This window comes from Dermacentor albipictus, unplaced genomic scaffold (genome assembly GCF_038994185.2).
Source record: "Dermacentor albipictus isolate Rhodes 1998 colony unplaced genomic scaffold, USDA_Dalb.pri_finalv2 scaffold_19, whole genome shotgun sequence".
Lineage (NCBI taxonomy): Eukaryota > Metazoa > Arthropoda > Arachnida > Ixodida > Ixodidae > Dermacentor > Dermacentor albipictus.
Window position 1 is genome coordinate 155,452 of NW_027225573.1, and position 21,026 is coordinate 176,477.

Below are 21,026 nucleotides of genomic sequence, written 5' to 3' on the forward strand. Positions count from 1 at the left end.
CGGTGGCCTGTAGCAATGTATCTTTGTTGCAGTGTTCGGAGGAGCGCGTCATCATCCATTTGTTCTTTGTGGATGATAGTGCGGACTGTGTTCGTTGTGTGCGTTCTTGTGTGCGTTGGGTTGAGTAATGCTCTGAGGAGGGACCACGTTTTGGAACTACTTAGTGTGCCATTAAGGCGGTCGCAGAGGTTGTGCCAATTGCTATTAGTGAGGCTGGTGGCGTATTCTTCAGCTTCTGCTGTGATCCGGGCGATTCTTTGTTTCACCCTACGGTTGTGCCTCTGCCTCTTCCATCGTTTGGTCAGGCCTCTTCGAGCCTCCCAGAGGTGGAGCAGATGTCTGTCCACATCCGGTGTCTCCGTTGTTGCAGTAAGTTGCTTGGTGGCTGCTTGAAAATCTGCTTGTAGCTGTTGTGTCCACTCGCGTAGAGATGGCGGGTCGTGTTGTTCAGATTTGGTTCTGTTGCGCCGGAAAGTGTCCCAGTTGGTTATTTTAATTGAACGTTCTGGGGTGCGTATGGCTACCAGTTGGACTTCTGTGGCTAGAATGCTGTGGTCACTGCCCAGAGTCTCCATTAGGTTGTCCCAGGAGCATTGAGTTAACTCAACAAGTGCAACTCACAAACCGCGCAAGATTCATCCAGTGTCTTATCTGCACGGTGGAGGTTCCTCTCCCATTCTTTTCGCCGTTCTTCTTCACGTGGAACGCTGAAAAAAGACGTCTTTGGTGCATCTTTCACGCGACTGTAGCCAGTTCTGCACCCGGGTGCAAACCAGTAATTTTGACGGCGGCTTGCCATTCTCATTCACTCACAGTGCACATTGAGTGAAGCGTCAAGCACAGAGCAAGCACAGAGGATACTGCTCATTACGCCGGCGGGACTTTCACTCGACAGCACATCGATCCAACAGAACACACTCCACACGACGCGAGGGGAAGTTTTCAGGAGAAACAGGCGGCAGCGCCTCTGGCGGGCGCCAGAGCCGTCGACGCTGAGTGCGCCACGGCGACGCGGCGCAGGAATGCGGCAGTGGGCACACTGCCCCTATTCTGGTACACTGTAGCGAGGCTATTATCTCAAGAGCAGCCATACAAGCTTTCAGTGGCGCCCCTTGTAGTCGGTGAAAGTTGCGAAGAGTGTCAATTCTCACTGGTCCTAACATTGTGGTTCCGGAACCTTACTTACGCATGCGGCCATGAACGCGCCTAGGTACACGATGTATTTTCGACGAATTGGAACAGCATTTAAAGATGTGCGTGAAAAAAAGGAAGAAAAAGGAAAAAGGTTTCAGCGCTTACCGAGAAGCCCAGAGTCGCGTATGAGCGGAGGTGCCCCCCTCCGCTTATTGACATGTCTGCCTGCCTCTGGTCGTCGTTTGCATTTATACTGAAACTTTCGCTGCCGCGTAAGTACTAAGAGTGGCGAGACGGGCCGCCAGAACAATATGGTTTGGAGCCGCGCATAAAGCAGACGACCTTGAAAGCGCCTAGGTGTCTTCGACCTTTCTACAGGTTTGGACAATGCTTATACCAGAGCTAATGAGAAGGAAAATGGGGGAACGGGTCCTTTAGCTTATAGGGAACGCTTCAGACACATACGCTAGGAATTCAGGAATGCTCTGCCTCATTTAAGCTACAGCAATGTCGTCACTGACCACTCTGAGCTCTAAATGTGAAATGCATGCCGTTTTGAGCTACAAATAGCGCATATATATATATATATATATATATATATATATATATATATATATATATATATATATATATATATATATATATATATATATATATGACCTGCACCACAAAGAGCTGATGTGGCAAAAAAATTTGCACACCTGAGTGTTATGTTGCCTTCCATGGTGTCTAAGTTTACTTAATACAGGTTTGAATTTACAGACTGCTTCACATGTTTATAGCCAAAAACCACAGAAAACTACTTGAATTGTGACTGCGAGGTTATAACGCGGACATTTGTGTGGTATCCTTCCTGTACATGGATGTAGCCTTGCAGTGTAAATGTAAATTGTTCACGTGCAAAGCTGAGCATCCACCCTTCCCTTTCAGCTCTTTTGAATGCTCGGCAGTTATGCTTATAAGCTCATTCTGACAGCAAATCTGCGCCACCCTAATTTAGGCGCAATGTAAAGGGATGTTCGTGCATAGCCAAGTTGTTCTAGCGTGTTTACAGGAATACAACAGTGCCCGGTGGCCCCATATAATGCAGGCATAACGGGGATAGTAAACAAAGCAGCTGACGCTACTAAACTGTCCCATATGTAGGAGTATTATATAGTCTAAGCCACGCGCAAAGCTGCTTTTAGTGTACTGAATTACCACAGCTTTGATTTGCCAGGTTATGTTACTGCACACACACAGCGCTGAAACAAAGTCTGTACGACGGTGAGCAATGCAGCAAGAAATGAAAGCTTACTTGTGATGTGCGGATTTGAATAGTACATGTGTTTGAATAGTACATACCCAATTCACGCGTATGCGTGTTTCATTCTGGAACAATTTTACGTTTGGCACAGAGGCTGAGCCACTGACGGCAAATGACGGCAAATATCTGGGCTCTCTTTCACAATGCTCATGGGGGTATAATTCATTTGGCTACCCGAATAGTGAAAATAGATAACGGAGCAATCCAGTCTTGCAGTTTTACGCAGACCGCCCTGTGCATTTATCACAAAACTGAACCTAAGGAACCGTTCGCTAGTTTGTTATGAAAATAAAAACAATCGCAATGATGTTTTCGCACTTTTTGTGCGGATCTGTCTTCCCCCATATGAGCCGTCATTTTACTGTCAAGTGCATGTTAAAGCGGCTACTAATTAAGATAAACACAAAAACACTAACTACATCAACTTTTTGACACCGAGAAAGGTCGCTGAACTCACTGCTAAGCTAGGTCACTTGATGATCTCAGTTTACTTTGAAATAAAATACAGGTACTGGCCAGCTGTTTCTGATGCTATGCATTTCTTATTTTCCTTAAGTATGGCTGTGCATCAACTAGCTAGGTTGTTACTACCCAAATACATAAACAACATGCAGCCCATGCCCAACTAACTCAAATAGCCTTAGTAGAGCTTACAATAATTAACGTATCATGTGCATCCTGTGTAAACTTATTTTTTATGTGTAGAGTAATTGAAGTAGAACATGCATGTATGATGCTGACAGTATCAAACAGTCTCAAGTCGATCATCCTTGTTTACTGCCATGCGTGCGAGAGGCAGCATGCTCGTCATGGTACTGCTTAAACTTGTGCACTTTGGCAATGTTTTCTGCATTCTTGAAATGTTAAATTAGGTATGTATACGTAGTAAGGTGGCAACAGATTGGCCACCCAGGCTGGCAAAAAAAATGCGATTGTTTGGTTTTACTCAAGATAGGTTCTCTTCTCAGCAATATAAATTATTTGCTCTGAAATAAATGCTCCCCTTGGAAACACCTCACGACTATGTATCTGCATAAGGTCACTGCTATACGTACATGTTGCTCTTATGCCAGTCATAGTGAATTGTACACTCACTGCTTAACCTTCAATTCTGTGCTGCATGATGTCAACCACTTATGCACAACCTTTTTGCACATGGTGAGAACTTCATTCGCCGCTGAGCACGTCAATTAAGGTTGTATTTTGTTTGGAAAGTTTACAAGCAGCCAGTATCAGATTTCTAATACGCATGTTTGATGCCTCGTCTTTGGTGGCTTTCTATATGTTAAAATAGGAAAAGGCATTTCGTGCATCCAAGCAGGCTTAAAATTGGCAGAATTAAAAAATAAGAAAAAAATGACACGTGCAAGAAAATGAAAGCATATCAGCAAGCTGCACTCGGAGCTCCACACGCGTGCTGAGTGGTGAAGAGGGGTGTCGTGGCGACCAACGCAGCTGTATTCCGCGACAGATGTGCGTGTGTTTCGCATTTTTGCAAAACTGTCATAGCACTACAGAAACTGCGCCATCGCGCCGAACACGGGGATATCGAATGAATCACTTCCGGCGATACTATCACTTTTGCGTGACGTAGAACGCAGCACGCTGGATCATTCGAGAAGTTTTGCTGAACCAGCCAAGGCAGCGCGCACTGAAAGTTATCGTCGGAGAATACGTCCCATATGGCGACATGATGGGGCTGCAATACATCTTTAAAAACTGGCGCAGATAAGATGACTGTGCAGTGTTTCGAAGAAGGATGACGGTGCAAATGCAACATATGCAGCTACAGAATAGGATGTGGCGGCCTAGAGTCACATTTTCACTGTGACGCGAAACTGCAAAATCACATCTGCAAAAATGCACCAGTATCGTCTGCTGCAGTGCTTACTCTATGTGAAGGAGGCAACAAGGTCGATTCAAATAGGTCGCGAAGCTTCGGGCGAAAAGCGGTTCAGTGCAGATTGTCACCGACATCAGCATGGGGGCTTATGGGAGCAGCGATTGAAGTGCGACTGTGTTTGGAGGGAACAAACATTGGGAAAGAAAAACGCGTTTTCTTTAAATTCAAACGAGACACAGTCAGATTAATTCAACGAAAATAACATTCCTAGTCAATTTTATATATTCGGGATGAGTTAAGAAAATACGTTTAATTTTATTATTATTAATAAATGCATTTCTTGTCAGCGCCCATCGCTACAGGGGGCGTTGACGCCACTATCACTCGCTGTGAAATGCACGTCTTGAAATGGGCAGAAAGGCGCACTCGTATCACCTGTTGAATTGCGCCCCCCTCACAATTTGTGCTTTCTTGCTTGTCGAAGTTTGTCTGGATTTGGTGACGCGGGTAGTTTCATTGCTTCTTAATCTGTTCAGTCAAAAGTAGTGAGTTACGACCGCCAGATAATTGTGTAGTTGTTTTCGTGCGACTGCGCTGGCCGACGGGCTTGGCATCCGACAATAGGATCAGCACTCTACACCTAAAGCTTTCGTCGGCCTCCAAAGAAAGTATGTTCTGTGCAGGGATGCGATTTCGACAACCGTACGGCTGGCCTTTTCCTGCATCGCTTTCCACGCTGAAAGCTCGAAACGCCCATCAAGTCGAATGACGGGGCATTTGAATATATAGCTCCAAAGGAAGAACAACAAAACAAATTTCGCGCCTTCGAAAACAAAATGACGTCACTTCTGCTTTTAACGGACATGGCGTCACGTTATCTTTGCTTCCGCCGGAAGTGTTCCCACCACATACAGATGGCGCTAAGCCCCATGAACCGGCGATGGACCACCATGTTTTGAACGTATGGGTTCCTATGGAAGCTTCGCTACCAGGTATATTTACCTTGGAGGCAATGTCTGCTGTTAAAGATAGTTGCCAAACTTGAACACTTTTGCTTCGCCAAACGGCTATTATAAACGAATATTATGTAGATAGCTGGGGCACTTTGCATGCATCACGTTTGCTTTGCAATAAAGTTTAAATTATCTGATAACGCTTGTCCCTTTTTCGTGATGTATATGTTGATTACTAGGCGCTGCTATTATGTAGCAGAGCGTATCGATACTTTGACAACCTGCTCCGTTACTCGCAAAACAGCTGCATCTGCACTGCTCTTTTCAAAGAATGCATCATGCAACTACACCGGGAATTCACTCTGAACACAGTCTTGCATACGCGTGCGTCGTTTACTGTACTTATCTGATTTTGTTTACCCCTCCCGGCTCTCTGCACAGTAGAGCAGTGAGCTAGGAGTAGCTTTGGGCCCATTTTGTGACGAATATTTTTCTCTCCTGTTTAATTGATTTTTTTCCTATGGGCCAACGGTAACTCAGAAAAAGAATGAAAAAAAGAAGAATAGTTAAGGAATAGGGGATCTGGTTATTAAAACTGAGTCAGATATCTAATATGCCGGCTATTTATTTAATTTGTTGGATGAACGCAACTCAAGACTCCCGGAAAGCCTTCTCATCCATTTCGGTAGGAAATCGTGAGGTAAAGCTTCTTTCTAACGTGGCTTGCTGCGGTCCCTGGGCCTACCGTGCCAGGTGAAGCGGTCCGAACGTGAAGAACACGCGACCCGACAAACGCTGCCCGCCCTCATACCACCGTTACCTGTCCCCATCACCTCCACACCAAGTGTTCCCGGTTAGGGGGGCCAAATCTAACGACTGTCCCTCTCTCTTATTACTGGAATCTTGCATTCAACGGCGCATCAGGGTAGTTCCAGCTGAGAAAATCCGCACACTGCGCGTGTTTTTCGTTTGTTTGTTTTTTGCCGCGCGCTGGCCGGAGCACCACGGTGCCAAGGGACGAGCGGGGCCTGCCGGCGCGCGCACTGGGGCCGCTTTGCTCCGACCGCCAGACGCCGCCGATGGGCGAGTGCCATGGCCGCAGAGCGCGCGGCGCGAGCCCCGTCCCGTGAAGACTCTCGCGCCCGGCCTCGCCTAGCGTTCCTAGTTCGCCATCTTTCGCTTCACCCGCGCGAAGTGGTGTGCAGGATCGAGTGCGACAGGCTCGCGCAGGTGACCGTTCTTCGGCAGCCTTGCCTGCCTACATTTCCTCCACGCACAAAGCTCGGTGTCCACGTGAAGCGACGCTCGCATGTCTCCCCAGAAGAGGCGGTACCGTTCGCGACGCGGTGGCCGAGGAAGGCGCCGTGGCACGGCCCGTTCGCTGCACAACGGGACGCAGCGAGGAGACGGCGACGGAGCGCCACCGGAGCAGGCTTCTGGAGACGCGCAACAATGCGCACCTCAACACTACGGCGAGTACGACGACGAGGTGAGGCCACGTAGTGCACGTCCTCATCGAGCCGGCCGCTCTTTGGCAACATCAGTGAAACTGAACTCGTACCGAGCCGCCGCGGCTATTCCAGCGGCTATGGCGTTGCTCTGTTGAGCTCGGGGTCGCGGGTTCAGACCCGGTCGTGGCGGCCGCATTCCGACGGGGTCGAAGTGCGAAAACGCCGGTGCACTTCGATTTAGCAACGCGTTAAAGAACCTCGGGTGGTAAAAATTAATCCGGAGTACCCCGCTGCGACATGCCCGACAATCAAATCATCGTTTTGGTGCGTAAAGCTGTAGATTGTCTTTAGAATGTCTTCTTTAGCGACTAACCGCCACTTTTGCGTGTGCGGTATGTTGTCTAGACTCTTTCGTTAGCCCATTCCGGAATTAGTGCAGTGTAATTATAAGTGCCGCTGGAGCCACTTACGCCATTAGGTATGTGCCACTGGGATTACAGGCTCTGTGGGAACTGTGATGGTGATAATGATGATGGTTGTGATGATGTTGATAGTCGATGGCAAAGATGTTTAAAGGCGACTCAACCTCTAGCGTTCGTCGACAAAAGGTTGTCACTCTAATATCGCCCTCACGATATACTATACAGTTCCCACACCCCATTCCTATCCTCCATGCACCCGACTAGAAGACGCTGTCTTTCGTCGACTTCAACAAGAGTTTGAATCGCCTTCCAACCTTTTTTTAACATCTACTTTCAACATCAGTCAACGGTAGCATGTAAGCAACTTTACTTGACATTTAATTGCTTCAGGCTTATAATGCATGTGATCATGACGTGCAGACAGGCTATGTTCGAGTCACTTCTTTGTGCCATCAAGATGGACATCACTGGCACTTGAACCACGCTGGACAGTCGGCCTGATTTACTAATCCAGCAAGAGTGCGACAGAATGGCTAGTGCATTTCTTCTTCGTTGATGAAAGCAAGTAATTTGCTTCCTTTCTAAGGGGGGTCGGATGTCGACTGAAGCATTGCCGAGAGGCTTGCGTGAGTAAAGCTGTAGCGGGTGCAAGAGAGTGACCAGTCTCAGTCAGCCACTCTCGTTCAACGCCGTGATTCAGTGGCTTGAACACTTTAAAGCGAATAGCTTGCTTCGATTCCTTCGCTCGCTTTCGTGGTAGGCGCCGGAGTCCGTGCAAAGTCGCCGATTGAAAGGCGACGTGCTCTCGCGCAGCGGAGTTATTGTTGGCGTTCGTCCCCGAACGCCAGCAAACTCTGGTGCAGTCACATGAGCGCTAGCTGCATTTTTTATATTTTCATCTCGTCTCACAGATGCGGGTAGTTTATTGTTTGAACTTTAATGTTAGCAACATAGTGATGATTTTTGTTTGTTTACATCATGTGCGCACTATGTGTGCTGCGCTACACAATTCATCCGACATGCTTTAACCCGTCACCCCATGATTTGTTTCACAGCGCAGTGACTAATTTATCGCGAATAAAAATAAACTGCTATAATGCTTACCAACGTTATCAATGTTGTCGGAATTATTCACTCAATCTATACCACTCGCTAGCCGGTGATACAGCTCTCAGCGGGTGTTCTCTCTCTTACTTCTCGCCAACCTACGTCACTTGGCAGGACAAAGGAGCATCTGAGCCAACCACCTCTGAGACGCAGAGTGACACGGAGCCGCTGTTGGAGACCATACGTCCCGAGGCTTCAGTCCCAGGCCAACTTGACGGGGAACCTGACAGGGAAACGCACGTGTGGCTCTACCTACAAAAACTGCCATCTGACCAAGATGTTCTGATCATTTCGAAAGCGCCGCCGAAAGAAACGCCCTGAAGTTCGCGAGATGCCTGCGGTGTCACGCAGCTACTCGCCTTCCGGACGCCCGAGGCCCAGTGTTTTTTATTTTTCTTTTGTTTTGGACGTTGCAGTGTTTGCTATTTATCCCGATGTCCATTTAACTTCTATTGTTCTCATGCTGCTTGAATATTAACCCGGCACATTGTACATACTGTCACGTTTGCTAAGTAAAGGCGAAAAAACAGTTCATTTATTGTTTCATCTGTGAATCACTGTCTATAGGTCTCCCACTGCAGCAGCGCAGTGGCTACGGCGTTACACCGCTGAGCTCGAGGTCGGGGGTTCGATACCGGCCGCGGCGACTGCATTTCGATTGGGGTAAAAGGCAAAGAAGGCTTGCGTACTCTGCGTCTAGGTGCCCTTTAAAAAACATCAGGTGGTCAAAAGATAATGCGACGTCCCGCACTACGGCGTTCCTCATAAGCAGATCGGGGTTTTGGCACGTAAAGACCCAGATATCTTTTTTCACCTTCTTGCATAGGCCAAGAAGACGTACAAGTGTCTAATATGTCGACTTCAAAAAATGGCTGTTGCTTAGCTAAGGTTAAGCCCAGGATGCGAAGCATACTAGCCTTTATTTTAGTTGTTGAACCACTGTTTAGCCTGGTGAACTGCTGTTGCTTGGCTATATTCGGTTCGACTGGACGAAGAAACAACTCATGCGTTACTCTGCTTCGCCTTCAAGAGTGGAACGCGACAGCGTTCCCGTCGACCCGCCAAGGGGTGTAAGACAATGGGCAATCGGACGCGGTGAGCGTCGAGCAACGCAGCGGTCGGCGCGGCAACGAAATGTGCGCCTGAGCAAGCGACGCACGAGAACAGCTCGTTTCTAAGGCAACACCGCATTCACTAGAGGCGCCTTTGTACCGCTTTGAAGCATCGTACTCGTGGCTCAGTGGTAGCGTCTCCGTCTCACACTCCGGAGACCCTGGTTCGATTCCCACCCAGCCCATCTTGCAAGAGTTGAGCCAAAGCCACCTAGAAATTTCGTTGTCGCGCCGAACGCTGCATTGTTCGACGCTCACCGCGTCTGATCAAAGCCACCTAGAAAATGTCGAGCAGAGGCAAGCGCAGCTGCTTATATACCGCCGCGACGCTCGCGAGCGACGGTGCGAGTTGGAGCCCCGTTTCTCCTCTGTCATGACGTCACGGTGTCACGTGGTATGGCATGGGGTCAAAGGTCATTGAAGGCAACACCGCCGCGCCTGAGGAGCTGGGTTGTGCTCTCGTAATATGCTTCGCATAAAAAAAAATGGTGCTGCAATTTTTTGCTGAGTTTCTTTCACCATGGTCTGGTTATCAATGACATGTATTGTGTTAAACTACAGGTTCAGGAAATGGACATGGAAAAATGACAGGAGTGCACTAGTACGCGCCCATACACCTGACACCCGATAGAGTGTCAGCTCTGCGGACAGTGACGTAGGGATGAGGGTAGGCATGCATACAACTCGCAAGTATTACGTTGAACGTGGGGGTAGGGTGGCTAGCGAGTAAGCATTGATAATGAAGGCGTTCACTACACTGTTACTATTTTAATCGCTTCAGGATCATAAGATACTACTGAGGAACATAATAGGCGAACAAGAGAGCCCACAGCCAAGAGATATATGCAGAAAGGAGATGTCCTCGCCAGCACATTATCCACTTTCTTTCGTAGCGTTCATACGTGTGTCCTAGCTAAGATTAGCCGAGTTGCTAAAAAAGAACATGCACATTCCGCGTACTGTGTGGATTGATGTAAGCGAAGATTTCTGGGCTGTTTGCATTGATTGACGATAATTAGCGGTAATGTTGATGGCATGTCAGAATCGTGACGTGCACGATGCTAGGTGTTACCTTGCGTGCACCACTCGTGTTTGTCTACGCACATAGTACACAGAACACACAGCGAGACCTGTTTGCTCGAGGCGTTGTTGTGCGCAATTTTTCGCAGCCCGGGAAAAGGTTAGCGCTGTCGTGTTGCCTCACATGGCGCATCGCATCATGGCTGAAGTGTTGATTTGCTGGACGGCCGCTTGCGTGCCCTGTCTTGCCGTCCTTTATTGCGGCTTCGTGTATGCACGCTCCTGCTGCGTCAGTTGTCCGCATAAACAAATTACATGGTGTTTATTTTTCAGGCATACCAAGAACATACCTGCCGTAGCTTCAATTTATATTTCTCCTGTTTATCCTCAACTGTTGCTATATATAGAAGTAGCCTTTTGTTTATTAAAAAAAAACAACCAAAGGAAGCATGCTTAATTTCTGATGGCACCTTTTCCCTCTGCAGCTATCCTCCTATGCATGCGAGCTGTCACGAGCGAAGAGTGGCATGACTATTCACTCGTTGCGTGACAGCGCTGCCTCTACCCATTCACTGTTTCCTCTCGCTATTTCATCTTTACCATTCTATCTACCTCCTACCTCCTGTTTGGACTGTTGCGCGTGTGTACAAATGTAAGCGCTGTAGCTCCTTCAGTGCTTTTGCGGGGGGTTTGACGCGCGTAATTGCAGCCGTTTCAGAGGGCATTGTGGCGGCGCCTAGCGAGACTTGTTGGAAAGATCTGAAAAAAAAATGTAAACTAGGAACGCTTTCTGACGTCCCCTTTCCCCACTACCGCACGCCTGCCATGCAGATGTACACGCCATGCTTATTGTCTCGGAGGCCACGCGTGGACTTCTCGGCAGCGCGACTAGATAGCGCAGCGTGTCCAGAAAGTAGCGCGTGGGAGTAACCCGGTCACCGCATGAAGCCTGTTTCACATGATGCGATTTTCGTCGCACCGGAAGTGCGATTTCCGTCGTTTGCGATGAAAATCGCAGTCGCAGTGCCGACCCCCCGATTTTCGGCTGCGACCAACCGGTTGGTCGCACAGTCGCACCGTCGCACCGATCGCTGCGATTTTCCGTCGAAATTGCGCGGAGAGCTGTCAACGGAGCTATTTCGCCGGTTTGTTTTGGAAAATGGCGTTTGGCACGACAAGTGCAATGCGCGGACACGTGGATCGTCGAATTCGGTACGTAAGTGAAGGCAGAAAAAAAATTTGTACCGCAGATTGCATTCTCCGATTGCTATGCGTTTGCTGACACGCTACACAGCAAATGAAGTGCATTTTCATGTTTGCTTCGTACGCCTTTGCGAGTTGTCAGTGCTAGGAGGTGTTCGATCCCCAACAGACGACGAGGTCGTCACAATTTTCTTTTGTCGAGTAGCATGCGAAGATCGCGCTTACGGAGCAGCTTGAATTATTTCAACCTCGGCAAGGGCAAATGACAAGACAGCAAAGTACCCGAAGTTTCAACGTTGCGCTGAAGGCGGTACCGTTCAGTTGCATTTTCTTGCCGGTTTTCAAGCACAAATTTCCCGATGCATCTTGAAAGCTTATCTTGCCTTTTATTAAATTTGACAGAGCAAAAGTGTAGGCTATCGTAATGAATTTGCTACGATAGCATTAAATCCGTGGCTTTAAAATATTACGTGCACGTTAAGTTGCACCTCTTCTATGGAGAATTTTTTTTTCCTTGCACAGAAACCAATAAACATTGACTATGTTGCGGACTTTGTATCCTTACTGCATCTGTATGAACACTTGCTCTGCAAGGTAATTAACTGTACAGCTAGTAGATTAAGTAAACAGCTTTCTATAGTGGCACAGTGACAACGTACCCTCCTGCACAATTATGTAGAACTCGTGCAACAATGCGAAAAGCAGGCAAACGGCCTGTTCTTCTGGGGATAAAACAGTATAAAACGACACGCTGAAGAAAAGTAAATCAAAGCTGTGCAGTAAAGTCAGCCAGTACAAGCAGTTCTTGCATGTTCACAGCTGATCAAGTGTGCAGAAACATTCATGCCTCACATGTTTCTAGTCAGTTTCTAATAAGTTTGTTATCACATATATTAGTGTGTAAACCCATATAGCGATATCCGCTGCGATTACTATCTTTATAAGTAATGAAATACGATGCTACTTGCAAGAACATATATCATCTGAGGATTTTAGAACAAATTTCTGCATTTCAACTATACACAATATGTGGTTCATTCAATAAAAGACCACAGATTGGGCTTTTTTGCAAAGACAAACTTATTCCAAACTTTACTTACATACAGGCAAGAAAAAAAATTGTAGACAGAAATGTTGTTCTTCAATTTGTTCACCTGCCACTGTGGCTATAGCATTCTGCTGCTAACACAAGGCGGGGGTTTGATTTGCCAGCCATGGAACTTGCATTTCGATGGGAGTCATAGGTGAGAAAAAAAGCTCTTGCACTTAGATTTCGTTCATCACCTTTTATTGAACCCTTAGACTTCAAAATACTATTGCATAGGGGGGCATGCTTATGCAAAATCTAACAGCAATAGAAAGCAAAGGGCAGAAATGTAAAACAACCATCTTTCGTGATAATTCGAGTTTGTAAATATTCATTGCATCAATATGTATTGTTCAACAGCAATGCACAAATAAGCATGATCAGGTATAGCAAGTACTCTGTCAGGAAGCTGGTTCTACAGATGTATAAATGTCAAGGCATGAATGCTCATACTACGTCGCAAACATAGCACAAAGAAAACCTTTTTCTAGAGTTGACCCTTCTGGCAGATATGAGTGGGCCATAAGCAGCAGAAACTTTATTGCAGGACATTGTGTAATACCACTTATGAAAGAATGAAGAGAGTGAAGAGGCATTTAACAGCAGTACCTCATGCTGCTCTAATAAGAGGAACGATGGGCAAAAACATTTCTGGTAGAGCATTTAAACAGTAACTTTCTGAAAGACAGAAAATTCCAGGTGAGAGTTGGAGGTACATTTGGCCCACACACACAAACAACACGGGCATACTACAAGAAACACTACAGCCTATGGTGTATTACAGTCTAGGGGAAAGCTATCTTATACAGAAATCAAGAATGATGCAATAAGCCCTCGACAACACTGCAGACTTTCTTGGCCAGTCTGGCCTCTCGCTTTCTGATAAGTCAGCTCATATCGACGTCGGAAAAAAAGAAAGACTAGAATCAAGAACTACCCCAGATTGCACATTGTGATCCACATAGCTGGACAAGTATGCCCGCAAGTGAACGTCCACAAATCCTCAGCAAGTGTAAGCCCATGACGGCAGAGCCAGCACGTGGGTGAAACAATTATGCAATGCCTGGACGCAACTTCCACACCTGGTCAAAAGAATAATCTCGAAATAATGGGGGTGGACGAGTGGATACTATAGAAAATCGCAGATGCTGTGCTTGTGTCCAAGGTATGGTGCGGTATGAATTACCAGCAGCACACAAAAAAGACAACTCATTGAATACAGGCATCGGGTAGTAATAACAGGTCTTACCAACTGTACCATGCTTGAAGACCTCTATAAGAAAGAGCTAACGAACAAACACCTAGAGAGAGTAGAGTTGCAGCCTGCAGCACAAATTCTTTGTCTCAAGAGGTCAGAACCTCGTCCCAAGATACTATGCCAGCTAGCATATGAGATGCAAAGACGACTACCCCTCCCTTCAGAAACACAACCTCGGCAGTACCTGAACTTGAAACACAACAGGCCCATACTGTGAAATATGGGGGCAAACAATTAGGCCAGGAGACTACATGCAACTGCCAAACACACAGAGGAGGTTGCTAATCATGAAGATGCAAGCAAACATAAGGCACATATAGTACACTGATCTGGCAATAGCAGTGTAACAGTAGTATGACACTACATAAAACTAAACCCCATATAAGTGAGTACCATTCCACGTCATCCTACACCTAGAAAAGCTGAACTGAAAGCAATCAAAGCAGCACTTGTAGTGCAGATTACACCCTGCACAACACCCTGCATGGATTCACCAGAAACTGTCTGGGCCTGCACATCACACAAGATTGTCAGGAAAATCAGGAGAGTGACACGCGACTTGCAAGCACATGGCCAGAAATTAAATTACAGGATACATAGCCATGCAGATATTCCAGGACACAAGCGTGCTTATAAGCCTGACATAATAACTGAAAACTAGATGAGTTTGTGTGTATTCATTATTAACTAAAGTGCAACAGATAGACAACAGACAAGAACGAAGCGCTCTGTGTGTTCACTTCGTTCCTGTCCATCGTATTTCTGTTGCACTATATTTAATGGATTCATAAGGCTGCACAGGAGAAGAATGATACCTCTGCCCAAGGGCCCGATCTCACATACAAATCCACGCGTGTGCACACACACACACACGAGTGCATAGCAAGAGTGCAAAGCATGAAGCAGTATCAACAGGATGACACTAGATATAGGTGAGGACTAACTTTCAACTGAGGTTCATTTGTAAAAATGTGGCGAGATATATATATTACCAGAAAAAAAAGGACGATGAGCAAAATGAGAACAAGATGAAAGCAGGAGCCAACGTTACGACAAATGAACTTGTCTTCTTCAAGGTCCACGTGTGGAAACGTTGGCTCCTACTTTCACCTTGTTCTCGTGTTGTTCATCGTCTTGAATTTCCATCTCCTGCCTTCCCCGAGTTTTCCCCAGAAAAAGAAAGACATCTTTGAAGGATAGATGAAAATTGGTGCTTGATGCAGCCAAACATAAATAAAAATGCTACAGAAAGAAAATAAAGAAAAATTCCAAGTGCAGGAAAAAATCATTACAATTGCCAATCCTGCATGCCCGCACCTTTCAAGAAACACTGTTGTTATTCCAATAGACAGACTGACAGCTTGCTTATGCAAGCACATTCTTCCAGTTCCATGCCATTGGGAAAAAAATGAGTTTCCTGGAAGGTAGCTACATGCACATTTGGTGATCACAATTTTTTTCCCTGGACTTGTATATCTATATGTATTTTCTTCCTTTCCTGCTTTTATGTTTGGTTTCATCAAGCACTAGTCTTTTTCAGGTTTTATTCCTGTACTACTTTGTGGTAACCTTTATATATAACTGCATTTTCACAATAAACCTTTTAATTAGAAGTTAGCATACCCTGTTCTTACTTCTTCACACTGTACATTCTTGCTACATTGGCCAAAGAATAGATTTTATAAGGTATCATGAGGGCCATTAAGGTGACTTGTTGCAGTCTAAAAAAAAAACAACGAATAGCCTGGCTGCAAATGGCACCAGAGAACACATAGGACAAACAAGAAAACCGAGATGATCTAACAATCAAAAGTTTAATGTACACACCGAGTAAATGCTCGCTGACAAGCAATAGACTGAACATACACAAAAAGGAGAAGCAAAAATTCATGTGCGTTTCCTGACAGGAAATGCATCCATTTCTAACGGAGGCCGTGATGACAAGATTAACCCAGCATGTTTAGATCTGCAGCTTCCGTAATTTCTCTAGGCAGCCGATCTGCACAGAATGCTAGCTTCTTTCTCTACAATGCACGCTCAGATGTGGAGAGTGCATTGTAGAGGAAGAAGCTAGCATTCTATGGAGATCGGCTGCCTGGAGAAATTATGGATGCTGTAGATGCAAATACACTGGGAGAATCTTGTGTCAGCATGGACGCTGTTACACTTTCAGAGATGGATGCGTTTCCTGTTGGGATCTGTATGGACACACATCATATCTTGCTTCTGCTTTTTGTGTAAATTCGATTTATTGCTTGTCGAACAGCATTTACTCGGCATGTTCAGTAAACTTTCATTTGTTAATAGACCTCATGATTGTCTTGGTCTCTAGCAAAAAGGTGTTCATTCTTTTTACAGTGATGCTGTGTATGCCTAGGCGAAACACTCATGGTCCGATCCCGAAATCCTAGTGTAGGGGTATGAGCCATTGCATTCATCTTGCATGATGGACGGAGACATTTCTTGTTGGTTAGACATAGAAATGCTTATGCATTTCAAACATACATTTATCTGTATATTATTGCAGGGAAGGGACACAGAGGGGGATGGGGTTAAGACAAGATCATGATGTCATTATTATCTCACAGCAAAGGTGTGGTGGGCCAATGGCTGGACCGATAGTGACGTCGTTTCTCTTTAGTAGCAGAGCGCGCGTGCAGCAGTCTCTCTTCGACTTCCCAATTGGTTCAAAAATGTGTCCCTGTATTTAATTAAATGAAATGTGCAGCCCCGGTGTGTCACTTCGTAACTACAGTGCATAACTGAGTCATAAACATTATGATTAACGCATTACAAAACACAAGTGCATAACATAATTCAGAAAGACTGATGGACCCGCTGGATTAACACAATGAACCACTCATTGCACTTTCCATGATGGTGATGTTGCAAAGTGCAATGTGTGGCATTCCAAATAAACAATGTGATAAACCCAAGCCAAACATGTGCATAACCTCATTAAGAAACACAGACATAACCAATAATATAGAAAGACTTGAATAAACCATTGGAATTAACCAATGGTTTATGCAAGCACATTCTGATAAAAGTGATAAACACCGGGGCTACACATTTCAGCTTCGCTGGTTTAGCATCTGTACAGGGTGCATGGGCAGTAACGTTTTCTGTTATTGTTTGTTAGGTATTGTATAATGCTGTGCCATTAAAACACGTTGGGCTAGTTGATGCAATGTATTGGTACTTCTTTTTTTGCTGTTTTTTTTCTTAATGTTGTGCCCTTCTTCCTTTTGTAAAAACTTTTTTATTCCCCCTTGCCTAATACTCCAACCTTGCAGCCTGTGAGTTATATAAATAAATAAGTACATAAGCACGTCATTCATTCATCTGCATACACCTCGCACCATTCCTTGCTCAACAAACATCACTGCGTTGATGTCTCGCAGCGTGCATCTACATTAACTGCCGTTTGCGTTTCGGTATGGTTTCTGAACAGTGTAATGCCTAAAGATTACATGACATTAAGGTTGTGACTTATGCGGTGCATAAGGAAACCTTGCAAAAGATGACATGTTGGATTGTTGAATATAAGACAAATTGTATATATCGCAGTTACTTTAATAGCATTTCATTGACCACTTGACAAAAACTTCACTTCGCATAGATTCCAACACGTGCACTGAATCTGCAGTTTTCTTTTTTGCTTATTAATGCAGTCGTTACTGCATGGCCACATTGTAGATTTGAAAACAAAGTGAAAGAAATTTGTTTGTTGCAATATAACAATATGTGTAGATCACTGCGATTGTAACACGAGAACTTGATACATACATGCACACTATAGGATGCAGAAAAATGCTCAGGACAAACTCCAGAATGTTTGCATCCTGATACTTATGAAAGTGAACGGTTTCTTTCCATGGCTGTCAATGAGAGGGAGAGAGAGAACTTAGTTGTGTTCGCAGAACAAAAACGCATTGATAAGCTCAGACATATAGTCATTGCTTAACACTTTCGAAATGAATAATTAAAGCTTGCTATCGACATTGAAGCAGCCTTTCTACAGCAAGAAAAGGAATCAGTTTTTCCAGCTCTGAACATTGAATTGCAGGAAATGCAAGCAGGCGTAAAATTCTGCCAATATAATCTGTTTAGGAATACCAAATTCGAATAAACATTGAGGCTTGCATTTGTACTCTCTCTGGCTGAGCAATCTAGTTTGGAATGACTCCCATAAGCATGTCGTAACAATGTTGATCTAATACAGGTTAAATGCATGACTAGCTCAAGAAATCTGGATGATTGCTATAAATTACAGTGAAGAAACTATAATACCTAATAACATTATTATTATAATAATAATATTTATTTCCATAAAACAGGCTAACCGTGAGAGGCGTGCGAGGCTAAGCAGAAAGCTGAAAAATTCTACGGCAAGTGCGCCTGCCGTGGGCCTACGATCCTGCATTATGAATAGCGCGTATTGATATGGTCTTGGTATTGATAAGCACGGCGATGGACGAACCAGGCTAGTGCTAAGGTTGAATTTCACAACACAATTTTCATTCCACGTCGTAATCACACAGATCGTTTGAGGCTTCGTTCAGGGGCACACGCGGGCGTTCGGGTTGGTGCTTCTTGTTGCGTTTGGCGTAAAGGCCCGTTTATAGTCCGACGTTATCGGCGCGCGGTCGAGCGTCGCTCGCGGTCAGTCACGCTACGTCGGTTGCGCTGCGCCAGCCGAGATGCCATCCCCTCTATACTTCAACGCCCGCGCCGTAGGCTGCTATCTTCGGAGCATGCGCAGAAGGTTCGACAAGTCGCGCGCCGTCCGCCAAAGCCGTCTGCGGAGTTGTGTTGGCGCCTTTTTCTTCGCACGCAATGCATTGTGGTGCGACAATTCCGCCGACTTCGACGCGCGAATGGCCCAGGAGCCATATCGGCGCCGGGCCCGTCGGGGCGCGTTGGAAGCCGCCGGTTACTTTTAGCTGCGCCGGTGCGCCCGACTATAGAGGGGTCGTTTTCGCCGACGTGACGTAGCGTGCGCGCGCGCGGGCGTTACGTCGGACTATAAACGGCCCTTAAAGGCTCGTTTATAGTCCGACGTTATCGGCGCGCTGGCGAGCGTCGTTCGCAGTCAGTCACGCTACGTCGGTTGCGCTGCGCCAGCCGAGATGCCCTCCCCTCTATACTTCAACGCGCGCGCCGTAGGCTGCTATCTTCGGAGCATGCGCAGAAGGTTCGCCAAGTCGCGCGCTGTCCGCAAAAGCCGTCTGCGGAGTTGTGTTGGCGCCTTTTTCTTCACGCGCAATGCATTGTGGTGCGAGAGTTCCGCCGACTTCGACGCGCGAATGGCTCCGGAGCCAAATCGGCGCCGGGCCCGTCGGGGCGCGTTGGAAGCCGCCGGTTACGTTAGCTGCGCCGGTGCGCCCGACTATAGAGGTGTCGTTTTCGCCGACGTGACGTAGCGTGCGCGCGCGCACGCGCGCGCGGGCGTTACGTCGGACTATACACGGCCCTTAAGAATATGGCTAGGAGCAGGCACCACATATGCGCAATGACAGGCAATATACACGCATCCTTTCTCCAGAAGCTGACGCCGAGCACGGGTAGCGCGAGGATCTTGTTGGGCTGACACGACAACTTCGTGGCAGCCGAATTCCGAATACTGCATATACGGTGAGGGTAGCTATATGAACTGGTCGATAGGTCATCTTGTAGATTGTTGTAGCGCAGGCAGAACGAAACGGCCGTAGAAGGTAGATAAGACAACACACAGCGCTGAACCACCTGCGAACAGCTGTTTAAGTGCGCGATGTCGCACTGAACTAGAGAAACCGCCGTCGCGCACCCCAAGCCAAATCTTAGCTAACGTTTTAAAATTAGTAAACGTACATATTGTTTGCTTCTAATCAAGAGAAGTCAATAATATTATACTGTAAACGTTTTATTCACTACAATAAAAGAATTATGCAGCGTGTGCCACGAAACCTAGCACTAAGCAACCCTGGGCGTCGCACCAGTCGCATTGTTGAAGTCGCAATCATGTGAAATGAGCCCTCTAAAAATCGCATTGCGACGCATGCGACAGCACCGATTTTCGTCGTTGCAGTCGCAACATGTGAAACAGCCTTGACGGGTTTCTCAGCGCTCGCAAGCACCGGCGCACCAGACATTTCGGAGGCTACGTGCAGGCTTCGCGGTAGTGGCGCGTGATATGTTCCTAGGGAAGCACGAAAGAGGAGTTCAGCTCCAGTGCACACGCCTCATACATCGCTGGTTTCGATGGTGGCAAACGTTATGTCGCTATATTGATACAGTGCTAACGGACTGCTGTCGACAGTCGTCGTTAAATAGGTTCTGCCACAATATTGTTTTTTTATTTTTACCGCGATAGCGTTAAGGAGCTCGTGTCCCAGAAAAGCCGATGTCGTCGACGTTGGTGGCGTCGGCCGTGAGCGGAAACTGGCGGAAGGCTATTCATAAACAAAAACAACCTGCAAGATGGGCTGGGTGGGAATCGAACGAAGGTCTCCGAGCGTGAGACGCTACCCCTCAGCCACGAGTTCGATGCTTGAAAGCGGGACAAAGGCGCCTCTAGTGAATGCGGTGTTGCCTTAGAAACGTGCTGTAGAAAGTTATACTGCGGCGTATATCGGTAATTATGAGCGTGTATATTACAGAAGTCGCAGTTAACCGCATAGCGAAGTACGTTTCCGTTACATTTTTTCTGCGCTTGACGTGCACGCATAGCCATCTTGCGGCAAACACAGAAGAGCCCCTCCTCGCAATGTATGGCGCTGCCCCTACAGGTGGCGCGCCACTCGCCCGCGCGACGCGGCTCCTTTTTCCGCTCACAGCGCGATTTTTAGATGCAGCGTCCGATGCGGGACGCCTCTGACGTGATAGCTGCGCCATAGCACGTCTGCTGGGAAAGCGTCCCTTGCGATGTGTGCCGGGCTGCTAGCGAGGAGTCATGCGTCTGCGTGGTGCTCCCAAGCGAGATAGAGGACGATCCCATCCAGGCGTCAGCCGCGTCCGCCTTCATGGCGCGTTGCGGCTTGGCTGTCCGTGCCGATCACGACCTTTGGCTCTCGTAGATCGTTTCTCCCTCCGAGACACCGAGTTCTTTGGTTCGTTCCACTTGCTCAGGCGCACGTTTCGTCTTTGTG

The 21,026-nt window shown here is 46.7% G+C and overlaps 1 protein-coding gene and 1 long non-coding RNA gene across 4 annotated transcripts in view; one reads left to right on the forward strand and one right to left on the reverse strand.

Annotated features, from left to right (window-relative positions):
- LOC139052117 (uncharacterized) overlaps positions 1–21,026 on the reverse strand; it is a 131,363-nt gene that overhangs the window by 9,641 nt on the left and 100,696 nt on the right. The gene's annotated exons all lie outside the window — the stretch shown is intronic.
- LOC139052154 (uncharacterized) lies at positions 6,262–8,750 on the forward strand. Its single transcript, XR_011509743.1, has 2 exons — positions 6,262–6,725; positions 8,331–8,750. It is a non-coding gene; the product is annotated as an uncharacterized lncRNA (long non-coding RNA).